This window comes from Typopeltis vanoorti, chromosome 22, assembly GCF_054136105.1.
Source record: "Typopeltis vanoorti isolate ZY-2024b chromosome 22, IOZ_Tvanoo_1.0, whole genome shotgun sequence".
NCBI lineage: Eukaryota > Metazoa > Arthropoda > Arachnida > Uropygi > Thelyphonidae > Typopeltis > Typopeltis vanoorti.
In genome coordinates, this window is record NC_143570.1 from 25,651,107 (window position 1) to 25,661,690 (window position 10,584).

Below are 10,584 nucleotides of genomic sequence, written 5' to 3' on the forward strand. Positions count from 1 at the left end.
TTCCTCCGTAACAAATGGCTGATTGTATGGCTCAAGAACATTGGTAGAAATACGAGAAAGGCTAAATCCGTATTTAGCCTTTCTTTCTCTTGCTGTTCTTTCAGAATTAAAAATTCAGGAGGATATGAAGCTGTTGCCGAGATTCTGGCAAATGTTTCTCCAGGGTAGTCTGCAATGGCTTTAGGATCAGCAATAACACTTCCATTATGGTCTAAGGTAGACAAACAATGTATTCTACATCTGCTTTTCATTTTCTGGATTTTATCCCATACAATATTTAGTCATTTGATTAATTGATGTAGTAAATTGGATCCATGATTGTTTTTGACTCTGACGCCTCACACATAGCGTGCTTTGGCTCGAAGACGCTTGAAAGCTATAAGGTTTGATGTGGTGGGATATCTATGAAATATATTCCATGCTCTGTGTTGATCTTTTTTGGCTGTCTGACATTCTGGGTTCCACCAAGGCTTTGGATAGATGGAAACTGGGATGATGTGTTTGGGATGGAGGCTGTTGTTGCCTGCACAATGCACTCTGTTATATATATATAGTTTACCGCTTCATTGATAGGCGTTTGACTGACTGATGGCATCAGCATTAAATTTTGCAAGATGAGAGAAAGTGTTCCAGTCAGCCTGGTCCATTTTCCATATAGGTATATGTGTGGGTGAACATGGTTCCAGTGAAGACATTGTGCAGAGAACAGGAAAGTGATCACTTCCATATATGTTCTCTCAACGTCCCACGTGATCAGTGGAAGAATGGATGGGGGAGCAGATTGTAAGATCAATTGCAGAATATGAACGGGTAGGCATATGGAAGAAAGTATTGAGTTTATTCTTTAAAAGGGAGAGGTTATTATTATGAAGAATTCTTTCAGTGATTCCACCTCGTCTATTAGTGTTGGCACTACCCCTTAGAGTATTGTGACCATTAAAGTCACTCGTCAAAAAGTATGGGTTCAGGTAGTTGCGAGATAAGGTTATCAAGATTAATTTCATTTAACTCAGCATTTGGTGGTAAATAAATTGAACATACTGTAATAAGAAATCCCACAGAGAAGCGAATTGCTACTGCTTCCAGAGTAGTATTAAGTTGGACCTGATGGAAAGGAATATGACTGCCCACTAGGATAGCTACTCCTCCATGAGCAGGACCATCTCCAATTCTATTCTTGCGTACAACAGTGAAATTCCTAAAGGTAGGGTCCTCATTGGTCGTAACTACGTTTCCTGTAGACAGAAAAAGAAAGGTTTGTGTTTATGCAAAAAAAATCTTGATATCATTTTACAAATTTTCCTATTTTTGGTTTTATAGACTTGTCTGGTTTTCGGGAGGTTGAGGGCTTACCTTTATCATATTTATCAATTGTTTTGGGGAAGTATGGACGGCCAGTGTCCATCTCTTCCTCTGGTGAGTTGGTAAGTTTAGTTTACTTTCACTGGGTACTGAAGTATCCATTTTTTCTGTGGGAGTAACTGAAATGGTGGTTTATCTTTAAGTGATATCTTTGCCATAATTTTTTGACAAGTCGATTTTCATCGAGTGGGATCATCTTTGGAGTTGTCTCTGGAGTAAGGCCATGTGATTGATACGCTCAACAGAGAAGTACTTGTGATCATAAGGTGCATGTATGGTGAAATTATCAGATGGTGGAACAGACAGACAAGTTTGAGTTGCTACTGTCACTTTCTTAATTGTTACCTTCTCAGCACTGGCCTTCAGTGTTGCTTCTACTGTAATTCAATTCTAAACAACAACTACAACAAGCTAAAGAATTTCTTTAAATAAACATATTATTTCATTCTTGGATAAACATCCCATAAGAACTAAAACAGTAATTGAAAACTAAACTTTATAACAAGCAACCGATTTTCACTATCAGTAGACCTGATGAGTAAGCTTTTGTGTCACCCAATTAATGTTGACGATGATGCATATAATAATTACAACAGAATTTTATTTTATTTTATTTTTAAAATCTAAATCTTGAAAAAAGAAGAATAAGAACATAGACATTTACAGGATGTTCGATTTGCTTGCGCAAATCGAACATCCTGTAAATGTTCGATTTTTTTTTTTTTTTCAACGCTTAGTATTAGAATAACAATGAAATTTGTGACTAGGGCAAGAGCCTTTCATATACGCAAAAATCACTAGTAGCACATTAAGTTCAAAGGTGGCAAAAAAAAAACTTTAAGAATAGAATTTACCAATTCTATTCTTAAAGTTGGTTTGTTGATGACATGTGTTAGGGTACGCATTAAGAGTACATTCAAAAATGTAATTTTAATATACATAAAACGCAAAATCTTACTGTAATCATAAGAAATGCACTTCATATATATGCCAAGTATCATTCTAACATTGTTTTCAAAGCAAACAGTTGATATGGAGGGAGGAAAAATGACTCAATTCATTGTAAGAATGCTGTCTGGCTTAATGAAGTATCTATGGGTTTACTTTAACAGATAATAAGTTCTTCCAATTATTGTCCAATATTCCAAGTGACGTGGTTTAGAGTTATTCATCTCCAAGCGGGATGTTTTCGTGGGTTTGTATATTAGTCATCGATCACTTCGTACGAATGCAGCACATTTAAGGCATCAGAGATGAACTGTGACTAGCGTCATTAAAATATAGAAGGGAGATTGCAAAAATCAACCCAAGAGAAACAGACAGGAAGACTGCATAAACTAGTGAAAAGGAACAGAGCAACGTTTAAAACAATTATGGATTGCTGTCATTATTCATCTCTGAACCAGAAGTTGAAGCTGTCCACATCTGGAGAAGTTTGTGCCAGAACAGATCCTCATAGTTTGTTTTCCATGAAGGACTGCTGCATACGGGCCAAACATAAATCTCAGAATAGTGCTTGGATTCAATATGTGTTGCCTATCTCTCTCTCTCTCTCTCTCTCTCTCTCTCTCTCTCTCTCTCTCTCTCTCTAAGTTCTATGGAGATGATCACGTTGAGTATCTACATGATCATGCAACATGAAAAAATTCTATTCAGGGAAAAGGGGTCTCTAATTGCAGCCAAATCGTGCATCGAACATTTAAATGAAAAGTTTGTGAAATATTCACAACAAAAAGAGTTGAGGGGAAGATAGAGAGTCCATTAATAGTCTTCTTGAATAGCTATAGATTATATCCATTTGGGAGCACTGAATGATGACGGCTGTTCAGAGAACACAGCAGAAGAAAGGATAAAAGAAAAACTAGTTCAGTTTTAAGTTGGACTGTACAATGGTGTTGTCCAGCTGACTCTCTTCCATTAATACATTTAGAGAAAAGTAGAAAAATGATAAACGTCCTGTTTAAATGAGTACTGTCCATGGAAACACTTCACCGAAAACCATAATACAGAAGCAAACCGTCTACTAGAGATTGGCATGAATACCTACTTCATCAGTTAGCTAACTTTCTCTTCTCTTCTATTTCAGATTGTGTACATCAAAATTCTCACAGAAATATTCGATCGATGATTTTGGGAGGATTTCAATGCGCATCCCGAATGCGAGTATAATAATTTAAAGTAGATTGGATTCGGGATTTGTAAAATCCCAAATATTAATATTATTATTTTTCTCCATGGTAAAACTCCTTCTATAAAAGTTGAAATCCCATAGTAGATGGAATTTCATGAGATTAAACACAGTTTCCACTCAGGTCTCCAATAAGTACATTCAGTGATAGCATACTCCAAGAAAAGAAACTTATCTACCAACTAGATTTTTTAAAACATTATTAATATCATTAATAAATTAGCAAGATCGCGTACAGATTTGGATTCAATAATGAAAATAATAAATTACTGTTGCTGGACAATCCAAATAAATTTCCAGATATTAGCATAAATGGAAAGATTTTGCAAGTTCAATCCACAATACGATTTGCAGATAAAGATAAAGATAAAGTCTGCAAGGGAAAGGATGTAGGGTTGCTGACCAAAGAGTGAAAATTCCACGTGAATGGTGGACTGACAATTTGAGACTTTCCTTGTCCTCTCTATGAGTTGAGACCAAAACATTCACTATGACTGTACAGCATAATTAAAAATTATGCTAGTTAATTTTTCCTTGAGTTGATTTTTATTTAACTTCTCTGACAACAAATTCGGTTAAATAGCTGGATATGGTTTGAGTTTGTACAATTTGAATCAATGCAAAACTTTAGAAATTGAATTTAAAAAAAAAAACTAAAGAAAACATTGATAGACTTCATAAAAAAGAAGTCGTGAAACTTTCTTTAATAATAAAAAAAAAGTTCCCTGGAAGATTTGGAAAAATAAAATTAAACAAAAGGTCCAGAAAAAGAATACATATACCCCTTAAAGAAAAAAATTTTGATCTTCCATAAAACTCATAGAAAGGCATTAAAATAAAAACGAGAGAGAGTGAGTGAGAAGATTAATATTATAAAGGTGGCAAAATGTTTTGCAATTAAAAAATAAAAACAACTTAGAAATGGAGACAAAAGTATAAGAATCATCGAAGATGACAGATAGTTATTACGAACCATAAAAGTTCACCAGGAGCTACATTGTGTTTAGTCACACAAAGTCACGATGGACGGTGAGATGTATTCCACTGATTTATCACATGGTCAATGCCTAATTGAAAGAATTTCTCAAGTTGTTATTTAAAACAACCATCCATTGTCTCTTCCATTCAGTGCATGCCTGAAAATGCTGGACTCTTGACTAACTAAGACCTATGAAGTGCTATGATAGGTATCTATTATTCCATGCTCAAGTCAAATTCATTATCACTAAAGTCTGTTAAATTGATTGGTAATCAAACTGATACCGCACTTCTATTTTTTTTTTTTTTTTTTTGCTAGATGGGTGAAGCAAGAATGCTTTTCATATTCTCCGTTATCTGTAAAAGAAAATGTATGGATGGGGTAATATAGCGCTGTAAGCTCTGATCATGGCAGGAGGGTAACAGCAATAGCTGAGCCGCAGTTAAAACTTCATGGGCTACAGCAATTGCCATCCATTACCCTCCCTGGGTACCCATTTTAGTCGCCTCATACGACATGCATGGGCTACAGTGGAGCTACCTACTTATCTCGGCCACCAGAAAAGATCCAAGCTGCATAAAGAGTGTCTTGTCAACTGGAATATTTCCATCTAATCATTACAGCACAGAAAATACAACTTGTCCGAAACTAATAATGATTTCTTGAACTAAATAGTACGATAGTGACGAAGTCTTCTACGAAATACATAGTGAGATACTACATTTATATGTTTATTCTTTTCTGTATCATTAGGGACGTATACTGCTAGAGTAATTTAAGGAACGTGTAATTTCTATCAGTTTTACGTATGGAACTACATATCGAGTGTACGAGCTTGGATCATTAAAAAATTTGGAGAAGTCAGGTTGAGTCTGTCTGAGTTTTTGGAGCTCCAGGACAGGCTTTCACATCATAGTAGTTATACTTCTAAACGGAAACGAAAATGGAATAAGCAACCTATTCCACTTGCTCACTACTCGCGTCCAACTAAAATATAAAACAACTAAATATGAGATAGAATGATGTTCTATTATCTCAAACAAGTTGTATGCCTTATAGGAAAATGACCCAATAAGGATTAAGTCAACGACCGACCTATTTTCTAAGCATCGCATCGAAAGCGTACTGTTTTCAGACTATCCATTTGAGTTATAACTGTATGCAAATCTTGAAGCGGTTTGTTTTTGAAATAAAAATAAACAAATCTTTGGGTTCATTCTTCCAAATTATAGAGGTGAATCTGAGAATTACTTTTGAAAGGTGGAACCGTTTTCCATCGAGGGTAAAACTTGAAGCAAAACTATAATTGTTTCAGCAAAGTTCTCATCTAATGTTGGAATCACTTATTCTATGAATGAGGGCTTAACTGTTGAAGAACAAAATCATTTAATAATCACGTACATTTTCAATTGATTTTCTATAAAAGCAAGCTGGTTTCAATATCTGACAGTATCGCCTAGCTTTACTAGTGATGACTATATAAGAAACGTGATATTAAATGAGTAGAGTACCGGGTGTAGATAATATTATTTTCTTACATGAATTCTGTACGTCTTCGTAACCTAATTATATTTGATTTCATTCTAGTAAAACTGATATGAAAATAAACAGTAAAATAGCCCACAAAACTATGAAAATAATGAGTAAACAAGAAAATTCCCATTGCATTAATCAAAACTAGTGTACTGGTGATGGTACAGTTAACCAAAAAAAGCAATTAGGCAAAATCAACCAGCTGGTAGTAAAAATACGGTGTTTAAATAGACTTTGACATCTCTGGATCTCAACGTCTGGTTAGCTATAAACGCCAGTGATGCTGATGAAAGCGTAGAGTCCACTGATATGGGAGTTTCATATGATAGGAAATTGTACAATTAACATGAAGATATTCGAAAGGAAATCGGACGTCATGATATAAGTATTAAAAGTTGACTCAGGTACACTTTCTGATTATTTATATAGAACAACGATGAAAGATTAATGAATTACATAAACGGCGGTAAAAATACTCATAGAGAGCGATCGAGACATAGATGAACTTATGCACTCAGGATCGCTTTAGAACACACAGAAGAATGAGAGAGAGAGAGAGAGAGAGAGAGAGAGAGAGAGAGAGAGAGAGAGAGAGAGAGAGAGAGAGATGTGATGTGCTAGACCAACTTGAAAGAGCTGTTGTTGATCGAAAACTAGATATCTATGTTGAATTATTAGCTTGCACATCCCCCATCATGAAGGTATATTTTTCCGGTTATGATGATGATGATAATGTAAGTTTAATAATTACGTATGCAATATATTGCAAAAATTATATGCTCACCTGAGTGTGAAAAAACAACAGCTTATTTTAACATACCGCAATACACTTGTTGACGTGTATTGAGGTACATAGATGTCACGCCTCGCCTGAGTAAATTTACTATCGATGATGATAAATGGATACAGGAATTTTAGCTCAGTTATACACCGATAATTAGTTCTTGTGTTGGGCACGTTGGTCTTGCCTGTATTTTCATGTTGATATTCACCTCAGGAATTTCCACAGAATCCCTACAGCGTAGGTAACTATAAATCCTAATCTAATGTTCATCTAATTAGAATGCTTGTCTAAATGTTCGGCATTCATTTTCAGAACACTACGAGAATACCAGTTCAATCCAGGAGAAGCATCACCACACCCTGCCACCAAAGAGGACACGATATACTCTGGTAAACGATGATCAGCAGTCACGAGGAAGAGAACTGTCCATACGATTTAAAAAGGGTGCGCGTCGTGAAGCATAACTCCATGCATACTATAACTTTCCAACTTCCAATCTCACGCTCTGCAACACCCATGTCGTACCTGAAATGGAATATTAGGAAAGGCATATACCCTAACAACCAGCTTGCAGTGGTCTTATGAATACATGCATCACGTTCAACTAAAATATACACCGAACAGAATCTGAAAGCGTTTTTGACTGATTCCGAAAAATGTCGCTTACCTGTGAACCATAAAACAAATTACGGAAAAGAAGGAGGGATAGATAATATGGTCTGTTTTTTCTTTCTTTCTTTTTTTTTTTTTTAATCAAGATTTATGTTAAACTAAATGTTGTTGGTCTCTTTGGCAAAAAAAAAAATAATTCGGAAATTTTTAAAAATTAATTTTTATGTAACCCCCCCCCCTTTTTTTTTCATCCAAAAAAATTCCTTTCTGGTTCTTGGTTTTCATATATTGTAAGTGAAATTTCGGGTCTAATAAATAAATAAAAGATAAATTATGAAAAAAAAAAAAGTCTACAGATTGAAGTACCAATAGCACAAAAACTCAAGTAAAGTACACACCTGTACATAGAAATCATTATTGAGGGTCAAAAGGACAGAAGAAATGCTAACAAACAGAGGACTTCGGCGAGGAGGAGAGTGGGGATGCAGTTTATCGCTAACTTTATTCAACATGCAAATTGACATATCACAGAATAGCGGAAGTACTACCAAGAATACCACTGCTCAATGATAAATATGTAAATACGAAATATTAATTCAGGACACTGAGCATATCGTGTATTAATACCAGAGAAACGGCTAAAACTGAAACTAATATATGAAGAAGAATACTCTTTAGTTGTAGAGCAAAAGGCACTCAATAGTCATGTCACTTTAAGTCACAATACTAATACTGACACAACTACTACTACTACTACTACTACTACTACTACTACTACTACTACTACTACTAATAATAATAATAATAATTGAACATCAATGATTTAAACACGTGATTTACAAAAAACGTCATTACTTGAAAAGGTCCATATTTTGCGAAGCTACTTGACAGACTATTCTTAGATTATTGAGTAGAATCTGAATTGCAGATTATATTACCAGTTAAATTGTGAAACATATCGTGTTTCAACTGTGTGAATAAAGTAATAATAATAATAAGTTGTATAGTGAATGCGGTAGGCCTAACTCTTCTTACAGGGATCGTACGAAATTGTGAATCCTGATAACCTTGAAAACCCTTTTTTGTTTTTAAATGGAGAAAAGAATTTAACTTGGGATTTATACTTGAGCAGTGTGTGCCCGCGCTTCTTTCGTGTTCCGGCTTATCTGGAACATTTCGGTAAACGCAGCACTTTGAACCGACGAGAGATTTCTTAAGACCACCAGTAAGATTCGGCCACTGACCTACGTTCTTTGCTAGATAATCAAGTAGTTCTTCCCCATTCACCAAGTCAGTACATTTTACGCAGTGCAATTCGAATTGCATTTGCTGGATAGTTTGTTTATTGTTATTTGAGATTTCTCATACGACATAGTTTTGCGTTTTTAGTTGACTTTTAAGTCTATGGATTTTGACTTGACATTTAAAAAAAAAAAAAAAATCACCATATACACCGCCGTGGGTGGAAGGAGTGGAATGCGAGGTAATCTGATTCAACAGCAGCAACTAAGAGGGTAGGAAAACACATTCCAAGCAGTACATTCCTCTCGACCTAAGGGTTCAAAAGTCAAGGTTTGTCTAAATTGGATGCTTTGTTTCCTGGAATCTACGACTCAGTTCTTTCCTCAACCGAGATCCCTTAATTCTAAATTTATAACACAATAAAAATCGAAATAAATAGTAATAATCCAAGTCATACACTGTTGTGAAATTCCTGAATACGGCTTAAAAATTCTGGCTTTAATGGTAAAGATATTAGGTCCCATGTAATAATAATAATACTTTTCGATCAATCAATTAAACTTTATTCACGCATTCTACTTATATTGTATAGATATATGTACGCATGTGCATATAATTAATACTATACGTAATTGCATTTCATATTACCATATTCTATTCGTATTCATATTATGTTTAAAACCACGCTACCAGCCAAGACGTCCAGATTACCATGGATGCGAAGTGCATATTAAAATTTTAATACCATTGAAATATGTGTTGGATACGAAGCGTATGATGATGCGTATTTGATCCATAATGGCCGGTAAGGTGGTTAAATACTGTAGGCATTGTAAATCATTTTTTAATTTTTTTTTTTTTTTAAATACTGATCCTAGATGAGGTGTAATGTATTAGCATGCATCCTCGAAGATTGCCTTAAACTTATTATTATTATATTGGTGCCTTGGTGGAGTCTAGACTCATCGTGAAAGATCCATTACACACATAACAGCAGTTAACGTACATATTGACACTTAAAATCTAAAATAACAAAAACAACTCTCAGAGATAAATCAATCACAATGCCTGTCACACAACTCCTTAAATTCATTCACGAAGTTACACTCGCAACCTATTTCACTTACGAGAAAAATTTTGTTCTTCTTTTGACCTCTTCTTCCTTCCCTTCTTACCTTATTTTGAAAAAAATTCTCCTGTATCCATCCTATAAAATCCCCTCACCAATTTATGTCTCTATCATATATGAGAATGACATTGGTTAATTTTTATTTATTGGTTTCGTTGCTATGTTAGCGACAGATCTAATAAATATCACTGCAGTAACATTGGAAACACACGCGCGCGCGCACACACACACACACAAAATCATTTTTACTTAAATAAAAAACTGAATGTAGTACGTATTTCTTTTAAATTGTCTTTTGCAACCTGAATTTACAGCATAAGAAATTTCATCATAGACGGTAAGAATCAAAATATAGTCTGGATTATAAAACAACATTTAAGTAATAATAATAAAGACGAGGCTTATAAACTTAAGGAAGTATATACTTCCGTCCAGAACAGGATTTTACAAATATACGTACCTACAGGGGAATTCTAATCCACAACCTGTTAGTTAAAAAGCAAATATAGGCCTTGTGTGATTATTTTATCTATATTTTTATGTTACATTTCATTCGCTTTGCTCATTATTTTATATTAAACGTAAACATTATTCATAAAATAAGCGTAAATTTTTTATATAAATTTTATACAAATATTCATTTTCAGAATTAAAATTATCGAGAAATCATATTTTCAGAAACAGCCAAGTCATATTTTAGTATCGTATCAAATACGAAAATTACGCCAACGCAATTATTGAAGTCATAGCATTAT

The 10,584-nt window shown here is 34.5% G+C and overlaps 1 long non-coding RNA gene across 1 annotated transcript in view; it reads right to left on the reverse strand.

Moving 5' to 3' along the window:
- The window catches only part of LOC150094248 (uncharacterized), a 28,016-nt gene extending 17,505 nt beyond the window's left edge, over window positions 1–10,511 (reverse strand). Inside the window, exon 1 of the long non-coding RNA XR_016550222.1 lies at window positions 10,290–10,511. This is a non-coding gene — a long non-coding RNA (uncharacterized LOC150094248). The remainder of the gene's footprint in view (window positions 1–10,289) is intronic.
- Window positions 10,512–10,584: the final 73 nt, after the last annotated feature.